This window comes from Corvus hawaiiensis, chromosome 1 (assembly GCF_020740725.1).
Source record: "Corvus hawaiiensis isolate bCorHaw1 chromosome 1, bCorHaw1.pri.cur, whole genome shotgun sequence".
Classification (NCBI taxonomy): Eukaryota; Metazoa; Chordata; class Aves; order Passeriformes; family Corvidae; genus Corvus; species Corvus hawaiiensis.
The window spans coordinates 34,525-49,657 of NC_063213.1; the positions used below are offsets into that span (position 1 = coordinate 34,525).

Genomic DNA, 15,133 nt, shown 5'->3' on the forward strand with positions numbered 1-15,133 from the left:
AGAATTCGCACCTACAATGGAAAAGTTAAAAGATCAACGTCTGCCTGAACTGCATTTGCAGAGTCCAATTGCACCGATTTTGCTCTGCCTCACGCTCGCAAATTGCCCGGAACGTGCTGTGTACAACAGCCTGGAAACCATGGAAAACTCCTGACACTGGTATCCCGATGCCTCTTGCAGACACCCAGCTCAGGGAAACCTTTGCAGCAAAGCACATCCTAAAGGAGCTGTTTTCCCCGAGGAAGCCCAGTAGCGGCAGCGCTGCCCCAGAGCACAAAGCAGCAGCTCTGCTGGGGAAGAGCATCCTTCAGTTCCTCTGCTGCTCACTTGACCAGAGAGCTGTTCCTAGGCCACATTCACTCCCCCACCCTGGATGAAATACCTGCACCCCCCCCTTCCAAATGCTCACTGCTCCTTGCTGTTCACATGACCTTTTCTACATAAAACTACCAGGAACAGTGGAGACCTTTCAAAAAAAAAAAAAAAAAAAAAGAAAAGATAAAAAAACTGGGTTTGCACAAATAAGCACTGAATCCAAAACCTTTTATGTTTCCAATATTCCAACCACGTTCAGATGCTGAGCAGGTGCTAAAAACAACAGAAAAGCACAAAAAGAGACAAATCTTCCTTCTCGACCTTCAATATCCTCAATACAGGAAAATCACCCAAACTCAACAGCTCTATATAGAAGGGCAAAAAAACCCCACGTGTACTTTGAGCTGGTGAGAAGAACAGGAACCTGCAGCAATTAAGGCTGCACAGTCCACAGCAGCGAGAGCTCAGCATACGTCCAGACAGGCAATTCCAGCACCTAAATTAAAAAAGAAGAAAAAGTTGATTTCTTTTTTTTAAAGTTACTCTAAGTTCATAAAACCAAACCAGCCTTTGCCCTTGATTTTGGCTCACTGATGCGCACACACACAAGAAGCCAACGGTCACACAGGGCCCGCTTGCAGAATTCCTGATCCAAACCCTTGCCTTTCCTGCCCAGCACTGAGGGAAATCTGACAAAGGATTCATAAAGAGCCCTCGCTGAGAGCAGTCATCACCCCAGGCCTTCAGGCTTGGCAAGATCCTGTAGGGAACAGACCCAAATTCAGTTCCTAAATCTGAATCTCTGACAAGTCCTGTTAGAAAGACAGCGGACAGTCCATCAGAACACAGAATTAAAAGGCTGCACAAGGAATAATAGTAGCTTTTCCAGGAACAGCACAAGTTCCTTTTCTCCCTCACCAGTCCGGGACCGTGAGACCTTTGGCCCCAGGAGACAGGAGAGCTGTTATCAACACTCGAACCTCCCAAGCGTTGTTATTGCTCAGAGAGCTGGGCCGGCTCTGAGCTACTCCCATGCGCCTGCAGGGCTCTGGGGAGGGGCAAGACGACGTCCCACTCCTGCCTGGACAAATTTCAACCCCGTAAAAAGTCATTTCCCTTCTCTCTCTCTGACCCACGGCCAAAGCAGCTGTGTAGAACAACCCGGGGGATTTATGGGAGGGCTGATTCTCTCAGGAAAGACCCCAGACCCTGAAGAAACAAAACCACCCCAAATTTCCAGCTGAAAACACGCTGCTTCCTGAATGGGAGCACACAAAACTCTCTTAAGCATCTTCAGAGATGGCCCATTCATCATCTAGGATGGACAATTAATCAGACCCAGGAAAGGCTTTGTGCAGCCCAACTCCGGGACAAGAAAACATCATGAATATGCTAAATTGCGAGAAAAATAGAATTAATTCGGACTCTGCCCAAAAACTGTATAAGAAGGAACCAGCCGAAGCAGCACCCGTGAACTTGGGAGCTCTGGTGGGATAGAGATCAGATCTATGCGTGTTCACCCAGCTCCGACCCCGGGCTCGGGCTGCTTTTCTCCATCGTGGCTTTCTGTGTGACCGATCTTTCGGCCGCGGAATAAAATCTATTTCTTTATTAAATTTAATTTGGCTGAATTTCTTTACCTCACATTCATAACAATGATGTAACATGCGAAAAGCCAACATCACAATACCATTTATAACAGAGGGATCCGCCGGAGGCACCCGCGCAGGGTGCTGCGGTCCTGGCCGCGGAGTGATCCGCGAGGGACTATTTGTGATGCGGTCCTGCCCGCGGAGGAATCAGCGGTGATGCGACCCCGCCCGCGGAGGGATCCGCCCGAGGGACTATTTGTGATGCGGCCCTGCCCACGGAGGAATCAGCGCTGATGCCGTCCCGCCCGCCCAGCTGCTCTCGTTCCCTTTTCCCGCTCTCCCCTCTGCTCCCAGCGCTTCTCCTGCAGAGAGCACGGCTTTTCCTGGGCTCTTTTCCTGCCGGGCTGCAGCGAGCGCTCCCCTCAAGGAGCGGGGCAGCTTTGCTCGCGGCGGCAGCGATTAAACAGAGCAGGCTCGGAACAATTCCTGCTTAGCCGGGCTTTGAGCACATTCCTGAGCCAGCACGGCAGCAGCGAGTGAGGCAGCGGCACATGAAGGAGGCTGCGGCTCTGGCCAGGCTGGGGAGGGGTTCCTCTGTAAAATAAGAACATGGAGAGACAAACCAGAAAGGGCAGGAAAAAAAAAAAGAAAAAGCCAAGACAAACTAAACTTTTAAAAAAAAAATAATCCGGATCCAGAGGGACTTCTGGCTGGAGAACTTCCTGGGGAGCAATCCTGCCCCTCTGGGAGGCAATGCCAGGGCAACTCCAGCTGAAACCTGCACACAAACACCACAAAGATTTCAGATATTTGCAGGAAGCATCCACTTAGCAACTGCTGGTTAATCATTTATTCACTTTCCCATTAAATGGTACATTCAGTGCACAAGACTTCAACACCTTTCTGGTAGTTTTATTTACAGTCTGCAGCGTGTTCTGTAAAACACAGGAGTGCTCATAGACACACACACAAAACACAGGGATTTGCAAACATTTAAAGAAGTACAGTTTATTCCAAAGGAAGTCTACGCACTACTTTTCCCATAAAAATTATAAAAAGTACTTTAGTTACTGTATTTTACCTAAACCAAGATACTTGAGAATTCTTCCAGAAGTGATGCCCCCTCCCCACAAAGGGCACTCCGACAAGATGAAATTCAGGAGACTGCATCACCAAATAAAATCCTAATGGCAACTGCTTCAATGCACCAGAAGAACAAAGAATTCCCACTCTGCATCCAGCAATCCCTGCTCTGCAGCCTGCCTGGATCTGCTTTTGTAGGGCTTGTGGAGCTTTTGCACTCACTTCCTTCTCCAGGGCAGTTCCCACAAACAAAGAATGACTGAATTTCTGCAGACTGTCACTCGGCAATCCTGCATTTCACACATCCAAAAGGAAACACATCCAAAGGGAAACACTTTCCTTTGAGCCCTTTATTTCAAGGAGTCTCTTTTTTACTGAGCATCCAGTGAGAACAGTGCCCAGTTGTGGCTGTTATTATTTCTCTGCTTTTGCTGCGTGGCAATATTGTGCTGGAGCTCTGCAGAACACCCACTGCAGCCCTTGTCTCACTGGGGCACACCGAATTGACAAAAAAAAGGCACAAAGATGAAACTCCTAAAGCAGCAGCAGCCCCAAGTCACGGAGCTGCTGCTTCCCAACACCAGCACTCTGTGTCTCAGCAAACACTTCCAACACACGAACCAAGGCCACAGGGCAGTGAAAAGCCCAGAGCCTGCGGGCAGGACAAGCACTACATTGATCAGTAACAAACCAACACAGCTCAACTGGATGGTGCACTTAAGACTGGACCTGGAAGCATCAGGAAAAGCCGCTTTCGGTGTCCCTGTGCCCGTCCCTAGCCCGGCTCTCCGCTCCACACCAGCCCAGCCCGCCGCTTTCGGTGTCCCTGTGCCCGTCCCTAGCCCGGCTCTCCGCTCCACACCAGCCCAGCCCGCCGCTTTTGGGGCCCGCCCCGGCCCCGCCCCGGCCCCAGTCCCGGCTCCGGCCCCGCTCCCGATGTCCGCGGCCGTTCCAGCAGCCCCCGCCCCCACTGCGTTCTCTGCCGCGGCTCCATTGAACCCGGCTTCGGCCCCGCGGGCCGCGCTGGGCCCGCCGGCAGCTCGGCCTCCTGTCGCCGTGGCTGCTGCAGACCCGTGCAGAGGCTCCACGCCAGCCTCTGGTACCGGCCCCAAGAGCTGGTGCCCTTGGCGGTGGCGGCAGCAGCCTCCGCCTTTGCTCCCCCGCTCCTGGAGGAATCGGCCTCCGAGAGGATTCCCACCTCCTACCCCCCCTCCCTCCCTCGCCTGCACCGTTCCCCTGGCAACGACCGCTGCTGCTGCTCCTCTGAAAGGAGAAACAAAACAGCAAAGTTCCATCTCGAGGAACGAGCCCTTGCAGAAGGAAATAATATCTGGAGACGGTTCTTCCAGATGTGTCCAAGGAAGAAGAATGTCAGGGTAGGCTTTAGTTGATGGGGGGACTATGCACACTGGAAGATTTAGCACACAAGAAGGGAAATACATCTACTGATTCAAGGTACACTTTTGGAGGGGTGCACGCCTTTGGGAAAATCTGGGAAGAAAGGGGATTGCTTGGTTCAGAGGGAGAGGGGCTGATGCATGGGAGACTTGTTTTGGAGGTTTTAGAGGCATTGGAATTGCCTGAAGAGACAGCTGTGGTACATATGGGGGGGACAGCGGGGGGGATGGCCTCAGAGATGGGAGGAGGGAGTTTGGCAGATCAGGGGGGCTGAGGATGCTGCAGAGAATGGGATAAAAAGGGTTGTGTTAATTTTGACCTTGAAGAGCGAAAAATTGGAGACTCCAAAATTCAGTGAAACAGAGGAAAAAGAATGAAGGAAGAAGGGGGGGAAGGCCAGACGAATGTGGAAAATGGAAACTTCCTGATGGAAGGCAGTTACTTCGTAAGTCACTCACCAGAAAAATATTAGAAAACATGCATCAAAAACTCATTGAGGTACTAAGGCTTTGTGTGATCACTTTCTAAGGAATTATGGGTGCATTGGAATCTATGGGTTGGCTAAACAAATAACTGAAAGATGTATGGTTTGCCAAAAAGTAAATAAGAAGGTGATGAGAAAAACAACTTCAGGAGGTCGTGAGTTGGCTCTCCAACCATTTCAAAGTATCCACGTGGACTTTACTGAAGTCCCCCACGTGCAGAGGTGGAAATTCTTGTTAGTAATAACAGACCATCTTACCCATTGGGTGGAAGCTGTTCCCAGTGTCAGAGCCACAGCCAATGTAGAATGTAAAACCCTCTTAGAACAAATTATTCCCAGGTATGGAATGATTACTAAGATAGACACACTTTACATCAAAAGTTTTACAGCAACTAACTCAAGCCTTAAGAATAAAATGAGAACTACATAGCCCATGGCACCCACAGAGTTCAGGACGGGTAGAGAGGATGAAACAAACTTTAAAGAGAACCTTAACAACTGAATTAATAATTGAAACTCAAATGTCATGGGTAAAATGCCAACATCTGGCTTTATTGAGAGTTCAGACACAACCAGGTCAGACCTGAGAGTGTCACCTTACGAAATGATGGTTGGTGTTGAAAATGAAAGTTTGGTAAGAAAGTTTTGCAGATATGTGGGCTCGGCTGAGAGATCTCTGAGCGTGGAGCCTGAGGATGGGACAGAAATGGAAGCAGGTTTTGATGTAGAGTGGAAGATGTTTGCTGAAACATTGATCACTGAATGGGTGAGAGGACAAAGGTTGGAGATGAGCTGGAAGGAGATTTTTGTGCTTAGGACAGAGGTATGTGACTGCAAACAAGGACATGTTTTTCACCGTGTGGGTGGGTCCCAGGAAGAGCAGAAGTAAATAGAAAGCATGTTTTTGCCAGGAAGAGAGCTATGGAAGGCAGACAAGGAATGTTGATGTGGCAGGAAGAAGAGAGGTCTGAGAGTTCCATTGTGAGCTTGAATTGTAGCTTGCTTGCTCTTGTGATTGGATGGTGGTGACTCTAGGGTTCTATAGGATATGTACAGTACGGTGGTGGTAGTACCTAAGATAGGCTATAGGCAAATGTAAAGGTGTTGTGTCTGGTGCTTGTTGGTTGTTATGTCCTGGGATACTCAGCAAGAAAGGTGTACAATGCTCTCTTGAACAGAAAGCAGCTTCAGTTATGCCTACAAGCTGTGGCTGACAATTGTGGGGCTGGCTCTGGATACCCACTCCCTGAAATGCTTTTGTGACTTTTCCTATGCAATAAACAGCTTTCAAGAGAGCTGCCTGAAGTCCAGACATCCTTCCCGAACCCTTTTCCTATAGTTTGGGTTACCCTTTTTGAACACCCAACATGAAACTGCTACCTATGAATTAGGGGAATGAGTGTTAAAGAATATGTCAACACAATTGCAAGGACCCTTGAAGATTTGCGGTTCAAAGGGATAATCCCTCAAACCACTCCTTTAGACTTTAAAATCCGTAACATCCATCCAGGGGAGTGGGTGTTAGTAAAAACATGGAAGGAGCAATCTTTAGCTGCACAAGGGAAAGGTCCTTTTCAGGTGCTACTGACAACTGAGGCAGCGATCCGGGCCAAGGAGCGAGGGTGGATCCACGGCAGCAGAATCAAAGGACCCGTGCAGGAACCTAAGGAGTGGACTAATCTAAGCCTGGGGATACCAAGGTAACTCTTAAGAGGGAACTGGGGGTTAATGCGCTGGGAAAAGCCAAATGATTCAAGAGATACACCAAGAATCACACCTGACTGGGAAATAAGGCCAAGCTTATAGCAGTGGTTTCAAGTGTTGCCTGGACAAGTCCTGAGACACCTCCGATACCCTCCTTGGGGAGGAATCCTTCCACTCCAAACAGGAGGATCAGGACTATTTTGGGCTGAGGGTTCTCATATTCTACCCTTAGCCTGTGATTTATTCAAAAAGGAGGAGGAATTGCTACCTCCAACAGTGCCATACCACATACCCTGTCTAATTCATCCCATTACTGGACATGCTAGCTAGTAAATGTCTAGACTGATAAAATATTGCTATTGTAGTTCACAGAAACGACACTCTCACTGCACGAGGTGTCGAACGCCAAATCTATTCCCCAATCCAGGCAGAGCAAAGAACAGCTGAAACAGTAACCCTGCTTTGGGGATGGGAATTACTAGTGCCTGTTGAATGGGAGATACCTGAGGAACGGTGGGAAGCTACAATTAAGAAGTGTCAAAAGCAATTTGCCTGGAAATCAGCAAAAAGGAAGTGACGAGGAAATAGAGGGCAAGGCCCGATGACCACTGTAGCTGCCACCAAGAAGATCACATACCCCTGCTGTGGGTAGCAGCCCCATAGGCACGGGGGGTGGAGGTATCGGCCATATGGGACCTCTGTTATTCCTTTATCTGTCACTCCTCTTTTGTCTCTGCCCTCTGGGGATACCGACACAGCCACGCCATGGGTGTTACCGAAAGCTGTACATGGAAAACACCCAGGTTCCTTTTTCATTGCACGTACCCATGTCAACAGTCTCTGTTACAACCCATCCAAAGTAGAAAACTGGATGCAAAATGGGAAAAAGCACTGGACTGTAGAAAACCTAGGAATGAGTGGGGGCAGGTTGGGAAGTAAATGTCCAAAAGGGGAAAGGTGGGTTTGTTTCGCATCTATTGTTGGGAATAAAGTCTCAAGCTTAGTAAAAGAACAACTAGTAAATAAAGAGGCAAAGCCAGCACAACAATCTAACTCTGTATCGACCCCAGTTCAAGACATGTAGTTGAAACTCAAACAACAATTACAAAAATGAAATCTCAAAATTGAGAAAAAAAGTCTGTTTGTGGAATTAGGGGAAAGGATAGGTAAGGAGCCGAATGTAACCAACTGCTGGGTCTGTGGAGGGCCTCTGATGACAGAGGAATGGCCACGGAAAGGCAGGAGCTTGAGTCCAATAGAACTCCGTAAGTGTTTTTCATACCTCCGCGGCCGGACCTCCAGCTCCAGGACACGGACAGGATCGCGGCCGTCTCTCCCACATCCCTCAACCAGATCCAGCCTGGAACACTCACCCGGCACGAGCACAGCGCCAGCCTCTTCCACGGGGTGTCCCTCAACGGAGATTTTTCACCCACAACCGGAGACTCTTTCCTTTGGCCCTCCTAAAGGCCACCAAAGACACCGCGTGGCCCCCGGGACACCCCCGGCCCAAGTCCCGACCCCAAAAGCGCTCCCGGTTCCCGCGGCTCCTCTGCCCGGACCGAGGCCCCCTCACAGCCCCTGGGACGTCACCGCCGCGCCGCCGCCTGCCCTTGGTCGCTTCTGGCCCCGCGCCTGCGCACTGCGCGCCCGGAGGAGCGCTGCTCCCGCCGCTCCCGGTGCTCCCCGTGCCCGTGCTGTTCCCGCTGCTCCCGCCGCTCCCGGTGCTCCCCGTGCCCGCGCTGTTCCCGCTGCTCCCGCCGCTCCCGGTGCTCCCCGTGCCCGCTGCTCCCGCCACTTCCGCTCGGGCAGCGCAGCCCCTCCGTGTTTGAGGCGACGCGGCAGCTCCTGCAGAGCTTCTTCCTTCTGCTGCCCGCGCTCATTCCCGGCTTGGAAAAATCCTTTCCCGGAGCCAGCGACCTCCTCCCCGGCCTGATCCCTGCTGCTTTTCCCGGAGACGGGAACGGAAATTGTCCATTTTTGCCGTTCACTGCTGGTTCACTGGTTTTTAGTGAAAAAACCCTTTTTTCAGTGAGTCCCCAGGTGCTGCAGCGCTGGTTGTGTCCAATCCCACAGCCCAGAGCAGAGCAGTGGGACAGAGCTGAGGCAGGAACGCCCCGGAACATCCCAGGGCTGATTTAGTCTGGATTTTTTCCTCCTTCTGGAGGAGTTTCTGGGGGTATCAAGGGTCCCCTAAACTGCCTCCCTGCTCCATTATTTGATCCAGTTCATTTGGGATCACTCAGAAAATCCTGTTCCCCTTATGTCACCTGGCACCATTTGTTATCCTTGGTTCCATCTCTAGAGCAAACAGAAACTTCGAATTTAATTTAAATGAGATTCTATAACATTCAAGCATCACTTTTTACCACCTGCTCTTCCCTTTTCCTCTTCCTCACTTTTTTCTTTCCCTTTCTCTCTTCCACCTCTTTCTTTCCCTTTCCCTTTCCCTTCACATTCCCTTTCTCTTTCTCTTTTCCATCTCTTTCTTTCCCTGATTCCTGAATTTTTTTTGCCCCAGAATCCACAGCCCAAGCCACGTGCACACACTGCAGATGTGAAGTGTATCTTTACTGCCAGCAAGCACCTGGGAATAAAAAACCTCAGCCCCAAAGCTTGATGTCTAAACAGCAACACAGAAGTTCTAAACCAGCTGTCGAGAGAAACAAAACACAGCAAAAACAAAGCAGAAAGGGAGCAAAAACTTGTCATGCTGGCCGTGTTTCCGAGGGTGACAGGTTCTGCCGTGCTGGGAATGCAGCACAAAACACAAAAATCCTACTGCAACTCCTGGATCCCACAGCAGGAAGGACATGGAGATTCCCAGTGGGAATCAGGGATGCAGGACTCGGCTGTGCTGCCATCACTCCCTCAGGAATAGCCAGGTTTAGCTCATTCTGTCTGCCCAGAGAGGGGGGATTTGCTCCTGGATCCCCTGGAATGTTCCAGGCCAGGCTGGACACTGGGGCTGGGAGCAGCCCGGGACAGTGGGAGGTGTCCCTGACCGTGGCAGCGCTGGCACTGGATGAGCTTTAAGGTCCTTCCAAGCCCAAATCGTTCTGTGAGTCTTAGAGCCCTGAGATTCTCATGACAGAGGTGGAACTGCAAGAGCTTAAGGTCCCTTCCCAAAGAAACCCCATTGCACGACTCTGCAGCTTCTGGAGCCCTGGGTCCACGGAAATGCAGTTTCAGAGGAGCTCCGAGGAAATGGTGTTTTGGGGAGAGCAGAGTGGCTGGAAGAGAGGAACAGGAACAGTCTCCTCGAGCAAGCCCTTGTGTCTCAGGGAGCGGGATCGGCTCGCTCCTAACGCACCTGGTGACTCCCAGAGCGGGGAATGAAAATGCAGCCCTGGTCCGAAAGAAACCCTGCCCGGGAAGGCGGGCTGGGATTGTGAGCTGGCTGCGGGAGCTCGCTGTTAAAGGCGATCTTTTGGGTGTAAAGGTGCGCCTTTGTCTCTGTGCGAAGCACCCGGCCGTAGCGCCCTTTGTGCTGCTGTCTCCTGATTTCCTTAAGCTTTTATTAAACGGTCCCTTTTCTTCAACTTTCCTTCAAAGTCTAGAGTGAAGCTCGTTTTGGCAGCTGCGCGTGCGCGGATCCTTGCGCGTGCGCAGATGGCCGGGGGGGTGCGCGGATCAGTGCGCATGCGCGGGCGGGGACGCATCACCGCTGATCCCTCCGCGGGCAGGACCGCATCACAAATAGTCCCTCCTGGCGGATCACTCCGCCTGCGCATGCGCATAGCCGCTGATCCCTCCGCGGGCGGGCCGCATCACCGCTGATCCCTCTGTTCTGAACAGTATTGTGATGTTGGCTTTTTGCATGTTCCATCATTGTTAGGAATGGATTGTGATGTTGGTTTTTTCATGGTCCTTAATGTGAGAGAAGCTTTGCCTGGGTTCTGTAGTGTAATTCTGTAGAATGTCTGCAGTTTGGGTGCTCAGTTTGGGAAGGATGGGGAGGGGGTCTTCGCATTCCTGGAAAATCTTATCAGAAGAAAAGGACCCGAAACCAGACGGAATGGAGCCAAGGAAAAAGATAAAACTGATAAGATGATACTCAGCAACTCCAAAGAATTAATGAATGATGCATGATGGTGATGAATAAAAATAAGCGATGTACTTTTAAAGAGGATCTTTTGGATGTACAGGTGCGCCTTTGGCTCTCTGCCGAAGCAGTGAGGGCACTGGGGCCTTACTGGGAGCTCTGGGAGGGCACTGGGACCACTGGGGGAGCACCGGGAGGGCACTGGGGCCATACTAGGAGCACTGGGGCCTTACTAGGAGTGCTGGGAGGGCACTGGGGCCATACTGGGAGCACTGGGGCCTTACTAGGAGTGCTGGGAGGGCACTGGGGCCTTACTGGGAGCACCGGGGCCATACTGGGAGCACGGGACCGCCATGGGTCCCTCAGTGCAGCTCTTTTAGTGACACGGGGCAGCGGCCACTCCTGCTGCAGTACTTTTAAAGCATTTTCAACCATTCTATTTTATTCCCTTCAGAGATGCGACCTTTGCTGTGACACCTTGAAGCTGCACCCCTGCCCCAGCTGCGCCTCGGTGCAGCTCATTTTATCCTGAGGAAGCGGCTACTCCTGCTGCGGTGCTGTTATTATTTCTCAGACCATTCTCTATATTTTATTTCCCTCACACCTCCAGTCCTTTTCCGTGCTGCACGTTTACCATCAACACCACCCCAAAGGTGCCTCGGTGCAGCTGTTTTAGTAACAACACGCAGGGGCCACTCCTGCTGCAGTACCTTTTGAATAATTTCTTAGACCATTGTCAATATTTTATTCCGTTTACACTTCCCCTTGTCAATATTTTATTCCGCTCACAATTCCCAGCCTTTCCCGTGCTGCTCTTTTTAACCAGCAGCGCCGCCCCGACGGTCCCGCGGTGCAGCTCTCTTAGTGACACGGGGCAGGGGCGGAGAGCCCTCTAGGTGCGGCTCCTCTATGGCACTTTACCGTGTTCTATTTTATTTCATTGGCACCTCGCGCGTTGCGCCGGGCGGCCCATTCGGGGACATGCGCCGGCTCCCACAGCGCCCCGCCCGCCGCCGCTCCCCGGGGGCCTCCCCGCTGCTCTCGGGAGATCGCACACCGCAGGCGGCCCAAGCCCCGTCTCGCCGACGGCACTCACCACCCACCGCCCGCCGCCGCGTTCTCCCGCTCCCTACCGGCACGAAGCGCCCCCTTTTACACTCCGCACCCCCTTTTCCCGCCACTGCCGCGGTGGGCTCCCCCCGCTTCAAAACCGCCCAGAAACGCCCGAGGCGGGATATCCCCCGCGCCGGAATCCGTCCTGTCCTGGAAAAGGTAAGCTAAAGAAAAAAAAAAAAGAACTCCGAGCTTTCCACAAATGTCCCAAAAAACGAAGCAGCTGTGAGGAGCTTCGAGCTTCGCCTGGTCCCTCAGGAAACGGCGCTTTCCATTGGCTGCCGGAGTAGCCAGGGCTCCTATTGGCTGCCGCACGCTGCAATGCTTCCGATTGGCTGCTGCCCGATCCGCAGCCCCCGGGCAGCTGCTGCTGGGGGTCTCGCCAGGCGGGCTGCAGCCGGAGCAGGACACACCGCAACGCCAGCAGGCGTCCAGCGGTGCTCGGTGTCTGTCGGCGTTTGCAGTTCAGACAGACAAATTGAATCCAAATTGCCGGCGATTTCCACCACCTGCTATTTCTCCTCTGTTTTCCTGGATGGATTTGACAGCGCTTTCTTTCCCCCCACAGAGTTGGAAAGCAAAATGCTCAGCTTCCCCTTGGCCATCTCCGCTTCCTTCCACAGCTCCAGCCTTGTCCCTCTTTCTCTCCCCTTTACTTTGCACCAGGTTCTCCCTCCTCCTTTCCCAGGCAGGTCGCAGCAGAGACATTTCACCCACCGGCACCACCTGCTTCCTCTCACTCCGTCCCAGTTTGCTTTGAACTACTGTAGCCGCCTGCCCGCGGAGCCGGACCCGCCGCGCGCCTGGGTAATGGTGGCGTGAATTATCGCAGGGATTATTGGGGTGGGCTGGGCCTGGCCAGGTGCCTGGTGGCAGCAAAACCGCTCTGTCCCTCTCCTCCTCACCCTGGGCAGGGAACAGAACACATCAGGAAAGACTTGAGGATCGGGAAAAGGGCCTAGACAGGTCACTCACGGGTCACTGGAGTAAGAGACACGACTGGGGGGAATAAATTGAATTTCTTGTCAAACAAATCAGAGCAAGAGAATGAGAGGTAAACCTGCAGGGGTTCAAGCCTAGGAACGAGGACTTTTTCCTTGGCAGCTCGCAGCTGCACGAGGGGGATAAAGGATCCCCCGGGGCCCCCGAGCAGCGGCTCTGCCCCCCTCAATGGGGATGTGTCCAGACCCACCGGTCCATCCCGGGCTTTGGGGGGCAAGAGTGGAGCAGGCGCTGAGCTACTCCATGGAGCTTCCAGCCCCTGTTTGATCTGTCGGGGCGTGACACAGTCACTGCTGGGTGTCTGTCGGAGCTCGGTGTCTGTCGGAGTTTGCAATACCGACAGATAAATTGAGTCCAAACCGGCAGCGCCAGCTCATCTTTACTGTTCTTTTTCAATTTCTTAATGAATTAAGGGAAAACTCCCTTTAGTCACCATTTCAAAGCCTTGAATCAAGGGGAAAACGGAGGTTCCCTCTCAATTTAGACCCGTAATTGATGCATAAGGAGGGTCTCCCCTAAATTTAAACCCAAATAAAAAGTGAATCACGGGGGAGTTTTGCGCAATTTAGCCTCCTGAAATGAGGGGAAATGCAGCTCCCTCTTCAATTTCCTACAAGAAACACCATTTTGGGGTCTTTTAGACACATTTTTCCTCTATGAAGGTCCCTTCAAATGAGGGTCCCCCCTCGATGGAACTCTTATAATGGCACATAAAGAGGTTCTTCTCAAGGGAAGCCCTTTAAAACCAGGGACGGTGGTGTTTTGCCCTCAATTTTAACCTTAAGATGATGAAAATGGGGCGGTTTCCCTCAATTCAAATCCATCAAACAGCACCATAAAGGCTTTCTTCTTCCATTTAGATACGAAAATAATGGAAAACGGTGATTCCCTGCCAATTGAGATACAAAATCATGAAAACGTGTGTTCCTTCAATTGAGACCTTCCAAATCGTAGATGAAGTGGGATCCTCCTAAGTTCAAACACAATTACAGAAACTGAGTGTTTTCTCCTCCATTTAAATCCTTGTTCTTCTCGTACTCCCCCCCGCACCCCCCCCCCAACTTTTTTTTTTTGGGGGGGGGGGGGGGGGGCAGGGCACTGGGAGCACTTCCTCCTTCTCACTGGTCGCACTTGGGGCTGCTGCACGTTGGAGAGTGGTGGGAAGTTTCCTCCCAGTTCCCTCCCAGTGTTCCCAGTATCTCTTCCAGTGCTCCCACTGGCAGAACACTGGGGGACACTGCATGGTATGATGATGGGGGGGTGCATTGTCGAGGATCACAGAGGGGCCCGGGGGGTCCCGGGCATCCTTGGGGGGGTTCCAGGTTCAGCAGTAGGATTTTTCTGACTATGAGTGAGCTGTGTGGCCTTTGGAGGTGTCCCTTCCTCTCCTGCTCACAACAGAGCAGCTCAGAGGTGATTTGGCTCCCGAGCGTTTCAATTTAGGCCCCCAAAGAGAGGAGGAGCTGCTGCCCACATTACACCTTACAGCTCTGCCAAGGGGCATCTAACCCCATGTGTGCTCAGGAGGTGGGGATGAAAACCCCAAATCCCATCTCCACCTCCCTCTGCAGTCCTTTAAGGGGTTCCTCTAGTCTGGAAAACCAGTCCCATAACTACAGTAAACCCAGTCTCCTGAGTGAGAAACCACGTACTTGTACTTCCTCTGCAATAGCCTCATCCCACCTCCAGCAGCCCCTGGGAAGTTGCAGGCAAGAACACCTAACCTGGTAAGCAACTCCAATTCTTGGCAGATTTCCAGGGCAATGCAAAAACATTTCAAAGTATTTTTTCAAAACATCTGCTTATTGTCCTTTAATGCAAAATAGTGATTCCATACCAGTCCTAAGAAGAACAGGCCCAGAGAAGACCTTGCTCTCTACACCTCCCTGACAGGAGGGTGTAGCCAGGTGAGGATTGGCTGCTTCTCCCAGGCAACCAGGAACAGGACAAGAGGAAATGGCCTCAAGCCGCACCAGGGTTGGACATCAAGAGGACTTTCTTCCTGGAAAGGGTGGTCAGGCCTTGGCAGGGGCTGCCCAGGGAGGTTTGGAGTCCCCGTTCCTGGAGGTGTCCGAGGAACACCTGGACATGGCACTCAGTGCTCTGGGCTGGGTGACAAGGTAGGGATTGGGCACATGTTGGACTCGATGACCTTAGAGGGCTTTTCCAACCTCAGTGGTTTTGTGATTCTCATTATTCCAAATTCATTTGCAAAAGCTCTCACACCTCTAGTCACACCTTAGCAGGTGTGTAGGCCCAAGCTCATACATTTGAGAGATTTACTGCCTCCAGTGGGATCTACACCGCAATTTCAGGGAGAGGCAAGACTTCAGCCGTTACGAGAGAAAACTTTGCAAAAGCATTCCCTGGAGAGACATCCTGAAGGAAGGTGTCTCC

The 15,133-nt window shown here is 51.9% G+C and overlaps 1 long non-coding RNA gene across 1 annotated transcript; it reads right to left on the reverse strand.

Moving 5' to 3' along the window:
* Positions 1-522: 522 nt before the first annotated feature.
* On the reverse strand, positions 523-3,812 carry LOC125332660. The gene is made up of 2 exons (XR_007206643.1): positions 2,006-3,812; positions 523-811 (listed from the first exon to the last, which is right to left on the reverse strand). It is a non-coding gene; the product is annotated as an uncharacterized LOC125332660 (long non-coding RNA).
* Positions 3,813-15,133: the final 11,321 nt, after the last annotated feature.